This window comes from Dromiciops gliroides, chromosome 6 (assembly GCF_019393635.1).
Source record: "Dromiciops gliroides isolate mDroGli1 chromosome 6, mDroGli1.pri, whole genome shotgun sequence".
Classification (NCBI taxonomy): domain Eukaryota; kingdom Metazoa; phylum Chordata; class Mammalia; order Microbiotheria; family Microbiotheriidae; genus Dromiciops; species Dromiciops gliroides.
In genome coordinates, this window is record NC_057866.1 from 48,604,704 (window position 1) to 48,625,030 (window position 20,327).

Consider the following 20,327-nt stretch of genomic DNA (forward strand, 5'->3'; position numbering starts at 1 on the left):
ACCCCTAGCACTCTGAGGAAATATGAATAGAACTATGGTGATGGTTTGACTAGTGAACAAGCCAGTGAAGAAAGGGAGTAGTTATCCACATATTCTTTGCAAGGGCTTGCAAGAGCCATATGACCTCCTTGCTGTTCCTAGCACAGGACACTTCATTTCTCAGTTCTGGGTATTTTTACTGGCTGCCTCCCATGCCTGGTATTCTCTCAGTGCTGTCTACTGCTTCATTCAAGTCTCAGCTAAAATCTCACACTCTATAAAAAGTCTTTCCCACCCCCATTAATGTTGATGCCTTCCCTCTCTGATGTATGTCCCATGTAGCATGTATACATGTCTTTTGTCTGTAGTTGTTTATACATTGGCTTCCCCATTAGACTCTGAACTATTTGAGAGCAGAGGCTGTTTTTGTTTGTTTGTTTTAATTTGGAATTCCAATGCTTAGCACAGTGCTGGGCAAATTGTAGGTATTTAATAAATGCTTTTTTAGACTTGATTTGACTTGAGGAAGGTAATACATGTATTACTTTTTTTTTTCCATTTTAAGGATGAGGAAACTATATTGTAGAGGCTGAAGCCATTTAGAATAGACATTGAGACTTAAACCTTGGGCTCCTAGTTCTGACTCCATTGTTCTTTTAGGTATGTTATACTGTCCTTGTACTATTTTGTTTTCAATTTTTCCTTTCAATTAACTCTGTTTCACAGGTGGGAGAAACTCCCAGATTCGACTCTGGGTCCAAGGTCATTATATTTAACTTTCTAAATATTTTACACTCAATTGTGTATTTGAAAAGCCTGTTCAATGCCTAATATAGTCCCTTGAACAATGTAGGAGCTTAGAAATGTTTATAGAATCGATAGATGGATGGATGAATGAATGATTGAATGAATGAATGAAGCCCCAGCCAGCAGTGCATTAAATCTTCCAACAATGTGTAGGCTGCCCTCTGGTTAATGGCTGTAACCACTGATTGTAGAGCATGTTACTGTTTAAAGTTGATAAATATCATGGTTTTCAGGTAGATTATTATAAAAAGCATTACACTGGTGCTTTTATGAATTGTTTTTAAGATGGAATTGATCTTGAAATGCGGCTGCAGTAAATGTGATGGTATCATTTTTTACTACCTCCCATCTCACTGTAATTTGGGGTTTGATGGATGCTGCTCATTTCTATTCAATATCTGACTTTATAGTGAAATCTCATCCAGAGACAGGAAATGTTATACTGTAAAAGGAATTAGATCTTTTCTGTCTCTTTTCTATGGGTTCCAGCCATCTGTCTGCTTAGTAAAATGTGGCAGCTTTGTATTCAACTAGCAACCAAGCCTGAGTTGTTCAATATAACAAAGAAAAAAAAAAACCAAGGGATTGTGGTATTTCCTAGCTGCAAGGCTCTCTGGATATCACATCAACTCCTCTTGCATATGGATCAGGGTTGCAGGTTAAAGACTCAACACCATGTCTTCTTCCCTAGGTGTTTTTGCCTTGAGAATGGAGATAGGGAAACTCAAACCAGGATTCTAATCAGAAACTCTCATATGACTGGGAAGAATCATGGTGTAGTAGAAAGAACATTAGTCACCTGGGTTCAAAGCTGCTTCAGACACATACCCCATTGGTCACCTGAGCAAGGCATTCAATCTCCCTTCACCTCTGTTTTTTCAGCTGTAAAATTAAGACATTGGATTCGATGGCCTCTTAGTTCCCTTCTATCTCTACATATAGGATCCTATGATCGATGAAATCAATAGCTGGAGAAATCTTTCTTCAAATCTGATTCCAGTCAGTTCAGCTAATGAAGCATGGCTCAAATACCAAGGCTGTGCTAGGATCTCTGATCACTGTCCTGGGCACAGTAAGGTAAAAAGGTATACACAGAGGCAGCTACGTGGCACAGTGGATAGAGCACCGGCCCTGGAGTCAGGAGGACCTGAGTTCAAATCCGGCCTCAGACACTTAACACTTACTAGCTGTGTGACCTTGGGCAAGTCACTTAACCCAATTGCCTCACTAAAATTAAAAAAAAAATTAATTAAAAAAAAAAAAGGTATACACAGGGGCAGCTAGGTGGTGCAGTGGATAGAGCACCAGCCTTGGATTCAGGAGGACCTGAGTTCAAATCTGGCCTCAGACACTTAACTATCTTACCTTACTAGCTGTGTGACCCTGGGCAAGTCACTTAACCCCAATTGCCTCACCACGAAAAAAAAATCAAAAAAAAAAAAAAGGTATACACAGAGAGTTGCTCCTGAAAGTGCTCAGACCATTGTTGAATGGATGATCAGCAAGCATTTAGTAAGTGCTTACTATGTGCCAGTTACTAAGGTGTTGTGATAAGTTCTAGAGATATGAAGCCAGGCAAAACATGTTCTCAGTTTCTATTCTCTGGGCCTGGACATTTAGGCAGCTTCCAAAGCAGAAATATAGGATATATAGGATGACACACCCAAAACACGTGCTCCTAATCTGGTCATCTCCCTTGGGTAGAAGAATATACCCATAGAACACAAAGATGGGCATAAGAAGGGCAGAACCAATAGGTTAGCCTTTGGGGATGGGGAGGAGGGGGTCACGGACAAAAGGACTTATATTCCCCTCTCCTCTTTCCCCATAACCATTCACTCTGCATCAACAGAATTCTGGACCCCAGTTTAAGAAACATCAATTTCCTTGTACCTCCTCATTCTATGATTTGCTGGTTACATATTTGGTGATGTTTCACTACAGGGAAAATTCCCAGAAAATGGCAGCACACTGCTACTAAAAGAGAGCTTCAGCTCTGTCTCTTAAAGCTCAGGGTCTCATGGTGAACATGCCTTCACTGTCATCCATGCCAAACTGACTTGATTCATTTTAGAATCATTAACCCTTTCTGAATTAATAAGCTTGGCTGGAGGCAATAGAAATCAAGTTGTTTCCCTTTCAAGAAGTTCATTACATCTGTTTCCAAGGTACTTCCTTCCAACTAAATATAGTCATGAAACAGGTTTTTCTAAGAACCAGTGCCAATTATTGAACAATTCCAAACTACTTCACATGAGGGAGTGCATTGCATTTTTCAGGAAGAGGCTGAATATTACTGTGTATGAATAATTCAGGTTAAAAAACTACTCTTCCAGCTTTTTCACCACTTTTTATAAGCAAATTATTTATTGTATGGACTTTTAATAATAATCTATGCTTGGAAAAATATCTACTAAATAATTTCATTATTTCATACTTAGACATATTAGTGCAGTCAAAAGCAGTTTCAGATGTATATACTGTATTTGGGTTTTGCATAACACCATTTTTTCTCATTTCTGTGCTTTTAAAAAAGATATCACCACCTCCAACTGAAGGAGAAAATAAGAAAAAGTAATGCGGAGGAAAAAATTCCCATCTTCTCTATTCACAATGTGAAAAGTGGAGTGTGGGCCAATCTTGGTTGAGATATAATCACTAAATAGAGGAGCAAGGTTCTTATTTTAAGGAAAATGTGTCCATTACTTTGTTGGAGAATGAGGGATGGATTACTCTGAGACTTCAACGAACAATTTATATATTACATATAAGCAATACTACCCAAAATATATATTTGATGATCCTCTGCTAAGATGACCCATTTTAGGATAACCCCAACACAGCAGTGTTTCCATGTTCCTGGCAATTGGGAGAAGTTTAGCTAAAAACTGATTTTTTTCTAACTGAAGCCAGACAGAAGTGATAATATTCTGCCTATTTGCTCCACTGCTGAGCCTTCCAATGTATGTTGTCTCCTTATAGTGGAGAGTGAGTTCCTTGAAAGGAAGGATGGCTTTCACTTTTCTATTTCCATTCCCATTGTTTAGTGTGCCACATGGCATGTCAAAGCAAGCACTGAATTTTTTTTCCATACCATGGTGAAAGCAATGTCTAGAGGGAATTCAGTTCACCCAGATTAGAGGATCAATGGAAAACATAAAATGTCTTTGATTATAGATCAAAAGAAGATCTTTACTGTGCTTGGATCAAAGCACAGTTTAACAATATAGGATTTAAGGGGCAGCTAGGTGGCGCAGTGGATAGAGCACCGGCCCTGGAGTCAGGAGTACCTGAGTTCAAATCCGGCCTCAGACACTTAACACTTACTAGCTGTGTGACCCTGGGCAAGTCACTTAACCCCAATTGCCTCACCAAAAAAAAACAAAAAACCAATATAGGATTTGATAAAGAAGCTAGGTGGCACAGTAGATAGAGCACTGACCCTGGATTCAGGAGGACCTGAGTTCAAATCTGACCTCAGACACTTACCACTTACTAGCTGTGTGATCCTGGGCAAGTCACTTAACCACAATTGCCCCTCAAAAAAAAAAAAGAAGAAGAAGAAGAAGAAAAGAAGCTGAATGGCGACTTATCTGGAAATTCTGCATTTGGGAGGGCGGTTGGGTTCTATGACTATTTATAATTCTTCTAACTCTCAGAATCTATGATTCCATCATGAAAATCACTAGGCCTCCACTGGTATATTATTCCTTAGAGAAGTTTTATTTGGCATACCTTAAATTGTACATTGGTTCAGTGATAGTAGAGAAGGGTATTTATCAATTTAATTGAATTCAGCAAGCATTTATGAAGTACTTTCCACTTACCAAGCACAATGATAAGTCCTAAAAATACAAAGACAAAAACTAAACAACCACAAGCAATTATTAAGTGATTACTATATAGCAAACATTGGACTAAGGGTTCAGGATCAAAAAAGAAAGATACAAATATAGTTCCCTGCCTTGGAGGAACTGACATTTTAATGGAGGAGACAAGACGCAAATAACTATCTACATACATACATATATGTATGCTTACATGCACATGCATGTATATACACTATAGATGGAAGGTAATGGCAAAATGAAAGTACTTTTAATGAAGAAGACTAGAAAAAGCAGATGGGAAACAATCCTTGTTCTCAAGGAGCTTACAATCGGTTAGTTACATTATTTTATTTACTAAGTAATAAGTCATTACAAGTAGTAGAGATTACTAACAACTGGGGAAATAAGGCCTCACATAACAAGTGACACATGAATTGCACTTTGAAGGAAACTAAGGATTTCGCGAAAGGGAAAACTTTATTTTAGACATGGAGAATAGCCTAGAAAAGGGAATGAAGGTAGATTATTGATCATTTTGTATAGAGATCATTTCATAATCCATTTGTACTGGAAAGGAGAATTTATAGATGAGAGATGCATCAAATAAGGCTGGAAAGGTAGGTAAAATACAGGTATTATAGAACTTTGAACAATGGATTATTTTGCAATTTACCTCAAAGGCAATAAATAGGGATCCATTGAAGACTTTTAAGTAAGGGAATGACATGATCATGTCTATGTTTTATGAATATGAAATGCTCATCTAGGTGAAGAATAGATCAGGCTGCAGAGAGACCGAGAGCAAGAATAAGAAAATAGGAAAAAGGCTATTGCAACAGAACAGAATTGATTAGGTCTTGAATTAGGGTGATTATTTTGCATAGAGAGGATAATCATGAAGGATTTTAGGTCTGCATAATCAATGAAATCTATCAAATGACAATCTCTATCAAAGAATCAAAGATGTCCTTAAGGTTGCAAATCTATGAGATTGGAAGGATGGTAGTACATTCAACAGAAATCAAGGAGTTTGAAATGCTTTAGTATAATGATAATTACAATATTTATGATACTTTTAAAGGTTTACAAAGCACTTTACAAATATTATCTCATTTTATCTTCATAGTAACACTGGGAGTCACTTGATATTATTATCCCTGTGTTATAGATGGGGAAACTGAGGATGACAGAACTTAAAAGATGTGTACAAAGTCACACATCTAGTATCAAAGGTCGAATTTGAACTAAGGTCTTCTGACTTCAAATCGAACACTCTCTAGTTGCATTTTCTTCACTTAGAACTATTATTTCAAGAATGTTTTCACACAAATTATTGATATTAATTTAATATTCCTATGATGTAGGTACTGGAGTTTAAAGGGACTATATGATCATTTCCCTTTTGTAGATGTAGAAACTGAGGCATCCAAGGGTTAAATACTTTTGGCCACTGAATTGGCTGTCCTTACTCCTCAGACAGTGGTTTTCACTATGCTGTCCTGCTTCCACATCAGAATGAGTTGGCCCCCAGGTGATGAATTCTTTTGGCCCCAACAACTCATTATATGATCCACTGAGGCATGGAAGAATACCCACACTGACTGATGGAATCATTGATTTTGTGAAACATTGAATGGTTAGCTACTGCGTAAGTCTTGAAATTGAACTAAACTTAAAATGCTTTAAGTGGATCTGAGAACAAAGTTTGCTCCTCAGAAATGCAGTTGAAGGAGAGAAACATTAAAGGCTAGGACAAGGCTAAGGAAATCTATCTCTTCCCCTTTAATCCACCATAATACAAACCAATTTATTCTACTACTTGTCACATGAATTCTCTGCCCCACCTCCCACCCCAACCCCCAAACCTTGTTATTGTACAGTGGGTTACAAGTGCACACAACTTCAAAGTCTATTTGCAGTTCTGTATTGAGCTGATGAACACCTATTTATCTCCCTAACATAGACAATCAATTTCACATTCCAGTTCTAGGAACATTTATGGGGCGAGGGGGGAGGAGATGTCCCCCAAAGCACCAAACACAAGGATCTTCCCTGGGTTCAAACAATAGCTTTATATGTTAAAATTAAAACAGTGATATACAGAAATACCAATTATTTTTTATTATTGCTACTGCTACTATTACCATTACCATTTCAAGAAAACGTATCTAGGCTAAAAAGCCTATATTCTAAGGAAAATTTGGTATGAAGCTTTTGCAGAGAGCTATGAGTTTGTAGTCTCTTAAAGCTGAATCTCGTATTTCCCAATGATTCCCAAACCAAGGTTACTACTTTTATTTCTCTTCCTAATGCCTCTTTATATTATCTCATTTTAGTCTCATGACCATCTTGTGACATAGGTACTACTAGTATCTCCATTTTACAGCTAAAGTTCAGAAGGTTGGAATGATGGAAAGAACATTGGGGTTCACACTCTTATATATCAGAACCCTTATATGGCACTTATATGTCTGACTTGGGATCCCTAGACATAATTTTCCTCTTATATAACGTGAGGGGACTAGATAGTTTCTGAAGTCCTTTCCAGTTCTAGATCTATGATATTATGTGCATGTCCAGGTTTATACAGTAACTGTGTGACTTGTGATTGGAATTCAGTTCTTAACTCTACATTCAGCCTTCTATCCACTCTCTTTGATTCACTCAATAACATTATCATAAATTTAACACCAGATTTTTGATTGGCTAGTTGTTGTGAAACTCTGACAGGTTGGTATAATCATTACAGAGTCCATGTTAACACAATGAATATAGTAGATGGTAAGAGTAATAAAAAGAGCTGGCACTTGTATCATGTTATATAACACATAAAAATCATGATTACTTTTCGTAGAATTTCAGGTTAAGAGATCTCATTTTTAGTCATTTATCAAGGGGTGTCTGACTCTTTGTGATCCCATTTGGGGTACTGGAGTGGTTTGCTATTTCCTTCACCAGATCATTTTATAGATGAAGAAACTGAGGCAAATGATGAAGTGATTCAGCCCATGTCACATAGCTAAGTAAATGTCTGAGGCCAGATTTGAACTCAAGAAGGTGAGTCTTCCTGACTCCAGTCACTGTGTCACCTTTCAGAAATCTCTCTAATCCACCCAATGTAAGGACAAAAATCCTCCCAACAACACTGCTGTGAAATGGTCATTTAGCCTTTGGTGGAAGGACTGAAATGAGGAAAAGCAAAACCAAAACAACCCACTACCAAAAGGGGCAACCATTTCCAAGTTCAGACATTTCAAATTGTGGAAAACTTTTTTTCTAACATCAAGTTAAGCCTGCCCTCTGAAACTTCCATGAGCTGCTTTAATTGTTCCCTGCTAGGGCTTAGCAGAACAAATCAAAACATCTTGCACATAATCACCGTTCAAAAGTCTTAGTACAGGGGCAGCTAGGTTGTGCAGTGGATAGAGCACCAGCCCTGAATTCAGGAGGACCTAGTTCAAATCTGGCCTCAGACACTTAATACTTACTAGCTGTGTGACCGTGGGCAAGTCACTTAACCCCAATTGCCTCACCCGCCCCAAAAAAAAATTCTTAGTGCAGATTTAATCTTTTAAAGCTGTACTTTACAACTGTACTTCATGACTGTTTTAATGCTTTCCCTGCCCATAGTCTTCTCCCCAATTCATACATCTATTTCCCACTATAACCGTGTGCAATAGGTATAACATTTTTTTCTAATTTGAGAGGAAACATGACATAATAGCATACTGGACTTGGAATCATAAAGGTGAAGGTTCAACTTCTCCTTCTGACATTTAATAGTCATGGATTGCAAGGAAGTCATTTCATCTTCTTTGAGTTTCTGCATCTATAAAATGGGAACAATGACATCTGAAGTATTTATCTCATTTATGATTTGATTAACTTAAGTCTGTAAAGTTCTTTGTAAGCTTGAAAATAGTTGTAATTGTCAGTTATTTTTGAACTTCCCCCCTTTACATTTGCCTTCTACCTACTCTGTGTGTATCTTGCATATACTTAATATTGATATGTTGTCTTCTTCTTGAGAAGATAAGCTTCATGAGGACAGGGATTTTTTTTTTTTGGCATTTTTTTCATTCTCTCCAGTTAGCAGCATCTGGCACAAGGTAGTCACTTAATCAACACTTGTTTATTGAATGGTCTCCATAATAACCTTTTGTGTTGGGTATTAACTCTTACAGATGAGACAGCTGAGGCCCATAAAGGTGAGATGGCTTGCCTCACAGCACACATTGCTACAGTGATGATTGAACTAAGGTCTTCCATGCCCAGAAGCCTAGAGTTCTTTTTGCTCCAGTTCCATGCAAAAAGAATAACATCCTACTGATTCTAAGGAGACAGTATTAAAAAATTATAGGCCATGATACAAGTGTGTCTACAGCTCTTTGTTTAGCCATAGATAGGGAAGAGCTGCAATTAGGCTCTACAAATGTGACAGAAGGATGAAAATGGATTGTGGCAACCCATTCCTATGTGGGAACAACAAAACAACAAAACTTTTCCCAGTGCATTTAGCCCTCCTATTAATTGTGTGTCAATGGCATTAGCATTATCTTGGACTATGAATGATATTACTTTCTTAAAACCTATAACTTTGGAAATGGGAGAGGGCATAGAAATAATCTAGTCTACCTCAGTCAGACCTAATGAAGATAGCCCAAGATCTTGAGCCTGATATTGTTGGAGAGGGCGGGGGGAGAAGAAAGGTCTCCAAATCACCAGACCTGCTTCAAGTCCAGTGACCAAGAGCCATAGTCATGACTATGGAAAAGGGGGTCACCTCCCTTATAATTACCTACAGCAAATCTTGATCACTGTCACCAACAAGAAGGCAAGAACAGGAGCCCTGCGAACAGGAGCACTTCCCAGATGACTGCTCATTCTTCCAGACTGGCTCTCACAGCCATTGCCTGAGGAAGAAATTCCTGTACAAAAAGAACCAGACTTCCCAACCCTCTGCCACCTACAAGGCAGATAAGGCCATCTAACTAATGGATCAAGGCACCCTGGGAGAGAAAAGCAGTGTGCCAAGCAGGTAAAATCACCATAACCATATTGAGTGCTATATTCTCTCAGACTCTGATGAAGGTAGCCCAAGACTCGGGGGAATAGTGATGAATTTTCCAGCAAATTCCCTTAACCATCTTCCTGGGAAGCAACCCTTGTGAAAATGCAGCCTGCTGATTACCCCTACAGATACTACAGCCACATTTACTGCAGACCCACAAACGAAATTGTTGTCACCAAAGTCATTGGAATTATCAAATGGTTCAATGTCAGAGACTGACATGATTTTATTTGTGGAAATGAAACTGAAGAATGACCACCATCTGCTTTGCCACTGAACCCTAAGGACCACCAATTTTTTCTGACTTCTGGTAAAACGTTCTACATTCTGTCTCCCTAATTAGAATGTGAACTCCTTGATAGCAGGGAATACTTAAATTCCTATTTGCATCCCCAGAGTATAACACAGTGCTTTGCACATAGTAAATACTTAATAAATGCTCCATTCAATTATTTTACTGAGAACCAAAGTAAGATCCATATAAGGGAAGTAATTGTCCAAAATCACATACTGAGATAGCAGGAAGGCTAGGCCTAGGACCTGGGTTTTCTAATTCCTCATCCAACACTCCCTTTGCTTACACTGGTTTCCTTATGTATCCACAGCCTTTCCCCACACCCCCCAAAACTCAGGATCAGTTTGTTCAGGCTCTGAGTCTGTGAAGCCAGAGCACCCCAGCCTCAATAACAGTCCTTTCCATTGATGGATGTCAATCAAGTTCACTAGTTGCATTTGACTGATGAACTGAGGCACAGTTTAGTTAAGAGCAGAGTTGATCCACTACACTCCAGTGACCCAAACCAGATGAAAATGTAATTGTGGAGTATTTAACTAAATAAATTAAAACACCATCAAACATAGACAATGTTAATCTGTGGTTTCTGTCAATATTCCACCCACAGGCATCCTTACATATGGTTTAGTGGCCCCCATTTCTATTTGACTTTGACATCATAGGTCAGGAGGATGCTCATCATCATTCTTAGAAAGAAAGATTTAGGTTCCTGCTGGCTCATGCAATTTTCTAGCCCCTCTTCTATTTTCAAGGGGAAGAATGTCCATTGATCCACTGGTGTAGAAGTGGGGAAAGGTTCCATCCAGGATAATTGGTGTAAAAGGCACCTTAGGTAGTAATGAAAACACTTTCAATAGCAAATTATGGTAGTTTTTACTCCCTCATCCTTTTACCATCAGAAAAGAGAGAATGGGAAAGATGAACATAGAGTTTTTATACAGAGAAATCCCATTTATTATTATTTTTTAAAAATCTTATAAAATGCTTAAATTTAAAACAGGAAACATGACACTTTAATAAATGTAATAATGGGTGTTGAGTTGAAAAAGTGATATATATGCAGAAGATAATCAATAAAATATTTTAAATACACAAAGAAAATAAAAATATAGGAAACACATAGAGAATAATTCCATTACTATCTTATTGTATGTACATATATGAAATATAAATATTTAGATATAAATGCATATATTTGTGGAAAATTTCACAGAGAGAGGGGGTGGGAAGGGAGAGGCAACATTATACAGCCAAAGGAAATAAGATAAAGTGAATAGAAGCTGATTTCAGAACTAGGAAAACCTGGGTTCAAAACCCATTACTGGGGGCAGCTAGGTGTTGCAGTGGATAGAGCACTGGTCCTGGATTCAGGAAGACCTGAGTTCAAATTCAGTCTCAGACACTTGACACTTACTAGCTGTGTGACCCTGGGCAAGTCACTTAACCCTCATTGCCCCACAAAAAACAAATAAACAAAAAACAATAACAAATACCCCACCCCACAAAAAACAGGAAAAAAAGCCTATTACTGACATATACTAGATGTATTACCCTAAGCAATTCACTTACCTTCTCAATAGCAAACTCACTAAAACTGCATGTCCAAGAAGGCCTAAGCCTGTGGATAGTAGGAGAGGCCTTGTGACAAAGTTCCTGATATCAACAAATTTACAAATCCAAGTTTGTCTTTATTGATGACTGTTAGGTTTAAAAAAAGAATAATTTCTAAATACATGTACATGTATTTCAGTCTGTCAATAAGCATTTATCAAGTAGTTACTATATGCCAGGCACTGTTCCAAGACCCACAGATACAAAGAAAGTCAACTGACAGTCTCTGATCTCAAAACCTTCACAGTCTACTGAAAACAACTATGTATAAACAAGTTATATATAGGATTAATTGGACATGATCGGTGGAGGAAAGACACTAGCATTAAGGGAGATCAGGAGAGGTTCCTTGTAGAAGGTTTTAGCTAGGACTTGAAGGAAGCTAGGAACAGCCGGAGGAAGAGATGAGGATGAGATAATTCCAGACACAGGGAATAACCAGAGGAAAATAGACCTACATGTATATATAAATATTTCAGTTGCACCATATGGCCAGATAGCCAGACACACTGGGATGGAAGAAAAGGGTTATTTGATGCCCACCACCTCTTACGGCCTCTTCACTAGTTCACTTCTCGACTAAAATGTTGGATTGGCTTTGAAAAATAAACATAGAGTCACTTTGATTATAAAAAAAAAAATGAAATAAATGTAGTTCTTGGCTCCTAACATGACAGTATCAAGGATTGAGATCACTCTAATCTCTTATAGGGAAAAGATAAGCCAGCTTTCTCCCCAATGGATTTCCAGGAGTGGCCTGAAAATTGATCACCATGACCTTTAACATTCAAAATCAACTTTCTAAAATCCACTCAAAGTCTTCTACATAGGGGTGAGGAGGGGAGGGGTGGGGAGAAAAACGTCAGGATTCCATGAAAGGAAACATTCCCCTTGAAAACTTCAAGGAGGGGGCCGGGCAGGGAAAAGCTTATTTCTCAGGGCAGGACCTCTTTGATTTGCTAAAAAGCTCCTTACCATTTCAAGGTCTCTGGTTGAGAAAGAACTGATAATAAAAGTATTCATAGAATCATTTTATGTATATGTATATTCATATATAGAGGTTTATCTTTATGTATGTGTATATACATATACATAAAAACACCTATTTATGTCTATTGGTAGTCCTGGTGGGAGAGAAAAGAAAGGAAAAAATTGCATGATTATTTTGTATCCTTGAAAGGAATAGCAAGTTGTGCATAGTAGATTTGCAGTTTTGTTTAAAATCAGTTTTTATAGTATTATGTTATAGGAATGTTTATTTTATTCCATAAATTAAGACAAAAACAACAAACAAATGAAGTCTCTGGTAACAGGTGACAACTTACTGTATTCACTAGGGCCATGCTCACTCCAAGACCCCTTACACTTCCACCTTCCTCTCTTTTCTTGTGTGTCTCTCTGCCTCTGCTTCTTTGCTTGTATTTGTCTTTATCTCTTTTGTATATCTCTTCAAATCTCTTTTAGTTTCTCTCTCATTCCCTCTTTCTGGCTTTCTCAGTTTCTCAGTTCAGTTATGCTTTTCTCCTTCCCTAATCACCCCCCCCCCCAAAAAAAAAATAAAATAAAAAGGTGTGTAGTGGCAGAGAAAAATGTTGCCAGGATTGTCATTTTAAAATGTTAATTCCTATCAAAAAACATAGAAACCTGATTTTAGCCTTCCCTTTTCTCATTTTCACACCCTAGCCTTTATTATATGTATCGGTCCTAGTAGAATGGAAGTAGACTAGAAATGAGGTTCCTAATACAGAATCTCAATAGCTGTTTTAAAAATGTTTGTTCAAATGAAAGAAAAATTCCTAGCTTCCTTCTATCCAAAGAGCAGAGCCTTATTATATTTTACTCTATAGAAAGAAATATTGCCTGCTTTCGTGGCCACACTCCACCGATAGCCTTCAAGGATGTTGTTGGCAAGACATTTTAGGTGTGCTTTGTTTTCACATGACATGGCATAAATTTTATCGCTTCTTGGTTGCTTGCCCTATGGACAGGATGAAATTACGCTGGGGGATACAAAAATACATCATGATTGTCCTGTATTGAAGACTCATGTTTATACTTCATTAACACAGCCTGCAGAAAAGACCATTGGAAGCTTCCCAATGCTCCACCCTACCCTCTCTTGCTGACTCCCTTCTCTCAAGACACAAAGATAAAGCTAGTTCTCCAAATTCTAATGGTTTTAGGCCCCAGTAGCAATCTACAAGGTATATACAAAATGATGAAGCAATTAAGAAAAAAAATAAAATTTGTTAATTGCTTACTATGCTCCTGGTGTTGTGTGAAATATGAGGGGTACAAAGAAGCAAAAATAATCCCTCTCCTTAAGGAGTTTACATTCTAAATGGAGGAAACAACATTTACCAAAATTGGTATCCATAAAATGAATAGAAGGGGCAGCTAGGTGGTGCAGTGGATAAAGCACTGGCCCTGGATTCAGGATGACCTGAGTTCAAACCCAGCCTCAGACACTTAACACTTACTAGCTGTGTGACCCTGGGCAAGTCACTTAACCCCAATTGCCTCACCAAAAAAAAAAAAAAATTAGCAAAGGTGAAAACAAGCAAATAAAATAAAATGAATAGAAGACAATGTTAGAAGGGAAGGCACCAGCAACTCATGGGTCCTGTAAAGTCCTCCTGCAGAAGATGATTTCAGAGATAAGTATTGAAAGAATTGAGGGATTCATGTTGAAAAAATAAAACTTTGAACCCATTTTTCCCCCAAAGCTAAGGCCCAGCAAGCAAGCTGGGCCCTGAGCTTGGCAGGACAACAATCCTTTGTGATCTCCCTCTGGATGAGCTCACCCTCTGTCCTAGTCACACAATCCACCAGGTGCTCTCTGATCAAAGATAAATACTGGATAGAGTTGGAAGGTCCTGCAGGTGATAAAACGTGTCACATGCTTGCTGCTTCCTCATTGTCAGGGCTACAGCTCACTGGGAAGCCACCAGTATAAGTATTGAGATCTCCCCACAATGCTAAGGGCCCACCCACTAGGGATGAGGTGCTGGCACATCTGTCTATACCTCCTCCTTGCTTGTAAATCTTTTTCCTCACTCTGAAAATAAAATTTAATTTAATTACTGACTCTCCTGTCTCTGGCCTGCTCTGTACGACTCTGGCTATTCACAGGTTAGAGGCCGATTCTGGGAAAGTTCAGTTCACAAAATAGAAGCAAGTAAGGAAGAAGAATATTCTGAATTTCAGTAGGTCTAGACTTGGTCTTATCCAGTTTCCCAGGACCTGGTTTAAGCCACTCCACAGGGCTGGCAATTATTAAATTTATTGATTAAGGGGAAGTGGGATGAGAGAGGACATATCCACCTTCCCTCCCCTACTGGGTGAGGATTTTTAAAAGTATTAAAGATGAAAAGATATAATGGGAAAAGTAATTAATTATTATAAAACTTTAATAACACTTGGATGTAAGCCAGAAAAGATGGCTGTTCGCTATGGATTCCACATCTTGGGAAGAATGATGGCAAACTATAATGCATCCAGAGGATATTTTGCATGGCAGCAGGACCTTCCAGGGTGAGGAGGTCTTGGGGAAATAATGGATTTTCTAGGGAGAGAGCAAACCTGTCATTGAAGGAAATTCCAGGGTAAAACAACTCTAGGCACTGAGGGAATTTTCAGGGTGAGATATAGCAGCCGAGGCAGTAATTTACAAGTTGATAAATTCAGAAGCAGAGTCAAGGTGCTGACTAGTAAGTGAGAGCTGTATTCAATATACAACCGTAAGTTGATAGAAGTCTCTTTTTTGTCTCATAGATCATGGATTTCATCACCTCACAGTCTTCCCAACTACGTCGCCCCCACCCAAAAAAAAAAACAACCCACCAATGTAAGTAGATAAACCTCTTCTCACAAAACTAATCTATCTCAATTATTTCCAACTATTTTCTTGGATGGAATCCCCACTAGTAGATAAATGATGTGCCCCCTCAAGGTTATTAATATGCAGAAAACTCTAAGTTATTCTACTTATTTCAGGCCACTTGTTCTTGACTTCTTGAAAAGTTTCTCTTTTATTTACATATTCCAAATCTAAGTAAATTCTAATCTACCTTCCATTCTGACTACATAAATCAAACAGGTGCGAAGAGCAACATTAAACTCTATCATGAATTCTAAGCCACTAAATTACTTTATAACCAGGGTTTCAGTCTTATCTACCTACTGGGAGATATAATTCAGAATTCAGACAAATTCATCAGACCAAAGGCTGCTTTTCTAAAGGGACACTGACTTCTGTCTTGCTAAGCATATACACTAAGGACGTCATTCTTGCCCCTTGTCATATTCACTGCTATTTTCTCCACTTGAAGGCTAGTCTTCAGGTTTCTTCTTCCCTATACCCATTATATGAGTCCCATTTGTGAGAGCCAAATGGAGTGTTTTAAGTGCTTTAGCCAAAGGCTTTCCAATTTCCTTCTTGATTTGTTCCCAAATACCAGGATATAATTTATCGGGTTCTCTACCTGGTAGTTTGTCAATTTTATTATCTGCTATAGTATAATATTACACTGAATTCATTTTCCACCACTCCCTTTCTTTTACATATACTTCTTTTGTAAAATGGATCTTGGCCTGTAAAGCATCCCTTTTAGTAACTCAAATCCCTCTAATGTTTTCTTGCAAAAGCCCCATTAATAAGTTTTTGTCCAAACCTTGTGCACCCTGATCTTCTATATCTACATTTGCTTCTTTCTTATGCACAAAAATCTGGATTTTTTGACATTTTGTCCACAGGGGATCTCTCTATACCAGTTTTTAAACTGTTTTTTATGTCAAGAACCTCATTGAATGATCTGGTGAAGCAGATGTAGTCCTTCTCCCAATAAAAGTTTTAAAATGCATAAAATAAACTATATAGGATTAGAAAGAAAACCAATTATAGAAAAATTAAGCTACTAAAATATATTTTTAAAAATCTTCACAGACTCCAACTTATGAATCTCTAAACCAACCATTATTTCCCTATAAGTCAATGATAATTAATGTTTGTAATGTTGACTTTTATGCATTATAAGACTTGAATGCCTTCTAAATCAAATACAGGAATATTTGTATCCAATGTAATGAGTCAAATATATTCTATCCTTTTGCTGACCTAAAATTATTTGGCTCTTGTGTCTTTGAAATTCTGTACTTCTACTTTCTCTGAGATTCCTAGAATTCCTTAGATCTGTGATCTCTTGATGTGGGGGAAGTTATTATTTCATTTTTTCCCCTCTGTGTTCATAGCAGCTAGAATTGTGCAGGGCAAATATTAAATGGGTGTTGATTGATTAATCTCATTGATGTATGACTTACTTAAATTCAAGTCTCTACATAGCTATACCTGCCCATGGTTATCCCTTTTCTGCTATGTTGGCTGTATGACCCTAGCTAAGTAATTGATTTTGTTAGTGCCACAAGTAACTAAACTTGAAAGTTGCACAGAAGGAACTAGTTTGCATTGGCAGAAAGAATTTCTCTTGGGGGTTTCCCTTTATCAATAAAAATCACATTTGGGCCAAAAACAAACAAGTGAAAACCCGGAAAATAAACCTCATACCACAAGAATCAAGATATTAATTTATACAATAATACCATAAAGACAATGTCTCCCATCTTTGGTTTATCCTCCATTCACATGTCAAAGTGATCTTCCGAAATAAAGCAGAGTTGTGATCATGTCCCCTTTCCCCTAACCATGGCCATTCAATATACACTAATATTTCATTATATCCAAGGACAAACAGGGTTAAGTGACTTGCCCAAGATCACTCAGCCAGTAAGTGTATGAGGCCAAATTTGACCTCAGGTCGTCCTGAATTCAGAGGTGGCATTCTATTTACTATGCTACCTAGGAGCCCATTAATTCTATAGGGTTAGATTATGTAGTTTCCAAATAACTTTGGGGGGGGCAGGGCAATGAGGGTTAAGTGACTTTCCCAGGGTTATACAGCTAGTAAGTGTCAAGTGTCTGAGGCAGGATTTGAACTCAGGTCCTCCTGAATCCAGGGCTGGTGTTTTATCCACTGCACCACCTAGCTGCTCCCCAATTAACTATTAACTTATGCTCTCATGGTCATTTAATAAGTGTAATTTTTATTGTATTATGTTTTGAAAAGCATACATTTAATATTTCTGCTTTTCTGAATTTGGTTGTTTGGTTTTTATGTCCTAATTATATGGTCAGTTTTTGTGAATGTGTTGTGTACAGCTAAGAAAAAGGTATACTCATTTCTATTCCTATTCCCTTTTCTCCAGAGGTCTATCAATTCTTACTTTTCTAAGATTCTATTCATCTCCTTGACTTCTTTCCCATGTATTTTATGGTTAGATTTATCTAGTTCTGCTAGAGAAAGTTTGAAGTCCCCCAATAGTATAGTTCTTTTGTTTATTTCCTCCTGTGATTCATTTAACTTTTCCTTAAAGAATTTGGATGCTATGCCATGTGATGCAGATGTGTTTAGGATTAATAATAATTCATTGCCTATGGTTACTTTTAACAAGATATATTTTGCCTATCTATCACTTTCAATTAAGTCTATTTTTTGTTTTGTTTTGTCTGGGATCATGATCACTACTCCTCCCTTTTTTAGTTCAAGTGATGCAGAATAGATTCTGATCCACCTCTTTATTTAACTTTGTGCGTGTCTCTGTTTCAACTGTGTTTCTTGTAAACAACATATTGTTGGATTCTGGTTCCTAATTCATTTTGCTATCTACTTCCATTTTATGAGTAAATTCACCAGGGACCTTTCTTGAAGTGGGCTGAAAAGCATTCGAACTCTACTGCAGACAGCACTACTCTGATATCCTGGCTACATTATTTGAATGCCCAATATGTTTGCCTAAAATACTATTTTACAAAGAAATCACATAAGGCAGTACTCACTTGGAAGTCAGAAGAAGCAATTCAAAGACACTTTTAAGGTCTCTCTGAAGATTGTGGTATCAATTGTCAGACATGGGACTACCAAGCATGGCATTCTCACATCAAAGAAGGTTCTATGCTTTATGAGCAAGGCAGGACTGTAATAGCTCAAAAGGAATGTGAGATGTGCAAATTTAGAAACATCTCCTTCCCAAATGTTCACAAGACAATTTTAGCTTTATCGGAGGTAGAACTTTCTATTTATTTATTTATTTTGTTGTGTGCAATGAGGGTTAAGTGACTTGCCCAGGGTCACACAGCTAGTAAGTGTCAAGTGTCTGAGGCTGGATTTGAACTCAGGTCCTCCTGAATCCAAGGCCAGTGCTTTATCCACTCTGCCACCTAACTGCCCTTGAGGTAGACCTTTCTAAGTTCACATTGGTTTGATCAACCACAGGTGGACGCACTGCACATTTACCTTGACGTAACGCTGCAATTTTGGTCCTTTTTAATTATGAAGAATAGATGAACTCATATCATTCACATTCAGAGTTATGATTACTAACTGTACATTTCCCTCAATTTTGTTTTCTTCTGTTGATACTTCTTTGTCTTTTTATCCTGTTCCTCCTCTAAAATGTGTTTTGCTTGTGATCACTGTCTTGTTTTATCTGCCCTTCCTTGTATCTTTTTTTCTATTTTCTCCTCCCCCTCCTACTTTCCTGTTGGGTAAGATAGATTTCTATCACCAATTGAGAGTGTGTGTGTGTGTGTGTGTGTGTGTGTGTAGTCCTGACTGTGGCTCATATCTGAATTATTTCTTTATGCCTTGACTTGGGAGCTCTGACATTTAGGTATAATATTATTGGAAGTTTTCATTTTGTGACCTCTTTCAGGAAATGATTGGTGGATTCTTTCAATTTCTGTTTTACCTTCTACTTCTAGGATATCAGGGCACTTTCCCTTGATAATGTTTTGAAATCTGGTATGTAGGGTCTTTTTTGTTTTGTTTTGTTTTTTGTTTTGTTGTGTGGCTTGCTCAGGGTCACACAGCTAGTAAGTGTCAAGTGTCTGAGTCCAGATTTGAACTCAGGTCCTCCTGAATCCAGAGCTGGTGCTTTATCCACTGTGCCACCTAGCTGCTCCAGTAGGGTCTTCTTCTGAACATGGTTTTCAGGGAGTCCAATAATTTTTAAATTCTCTCTCCTCAAACTATTTTCCAGGTCACTTGTTTTTCCGATGAGATATTTCACATTTTCATCAATTAAAAAAAAATTCTGTTGATTTTGTTTTATTGTTTCTTGATATCTCATGGAATCATTGACTATGACTTGCTCACTTTTAATTTTTAAAGAATTATTTTCTGCAGTGAGTTTTTATCTCTTTCATAATTTGGCTCATTATGCTCTTAAGGTATTATTTTCTTCAGTATTTTTGTACCTCCTCTACCAAGATATTAATTGTATTTTCATAATTTTCTTCCTTCTTTTTCATTTCTTTACCTAATTTTTCCTCTACCACTCTTACTTGATTTTGAAAATATTTATTTAGCTCTTCCAGGAATACTTCTTGGGCTTGTGTCCAATTCACATTTTTTTGAGATTTTGTTTATAGCCATTTCGACTTCATTGTCATCTTCTGAGTCTCTGCCTTGATCTTCCCTGTCACCACTGTCAATTTTTATAATCAGTTTTTTTTATTCTTGCTTGCTCATTTCCCACCATATTTCTTGATTTGGATCTTTATATTAATTAATGTTGGGCTTTATGGATGTGGGGGGGGCACTCTCAAGTTTCAGGCTTTTTTTGCACTGCTGTTTTCTGAACTGGTTCTGAGGATTTGGAGGGGTTTTTTTTGTTTTTG

The 20,327-nt window shown here is 37.6% G+C and overlaps 1 protein-coding gene across 3 annotated transcripts in view; it reads right to left on the reverse strand.

Annotated features, from left to right (window-relative positions):
* Positions 1-20,327, reverse strand: part of NELL1 (neural EGFL like 1) — a 909,424-nt gene that overhangs the window by 313,506 nt on the left and 575,591 nt on the right. The window lies entirely within an intron of this gene.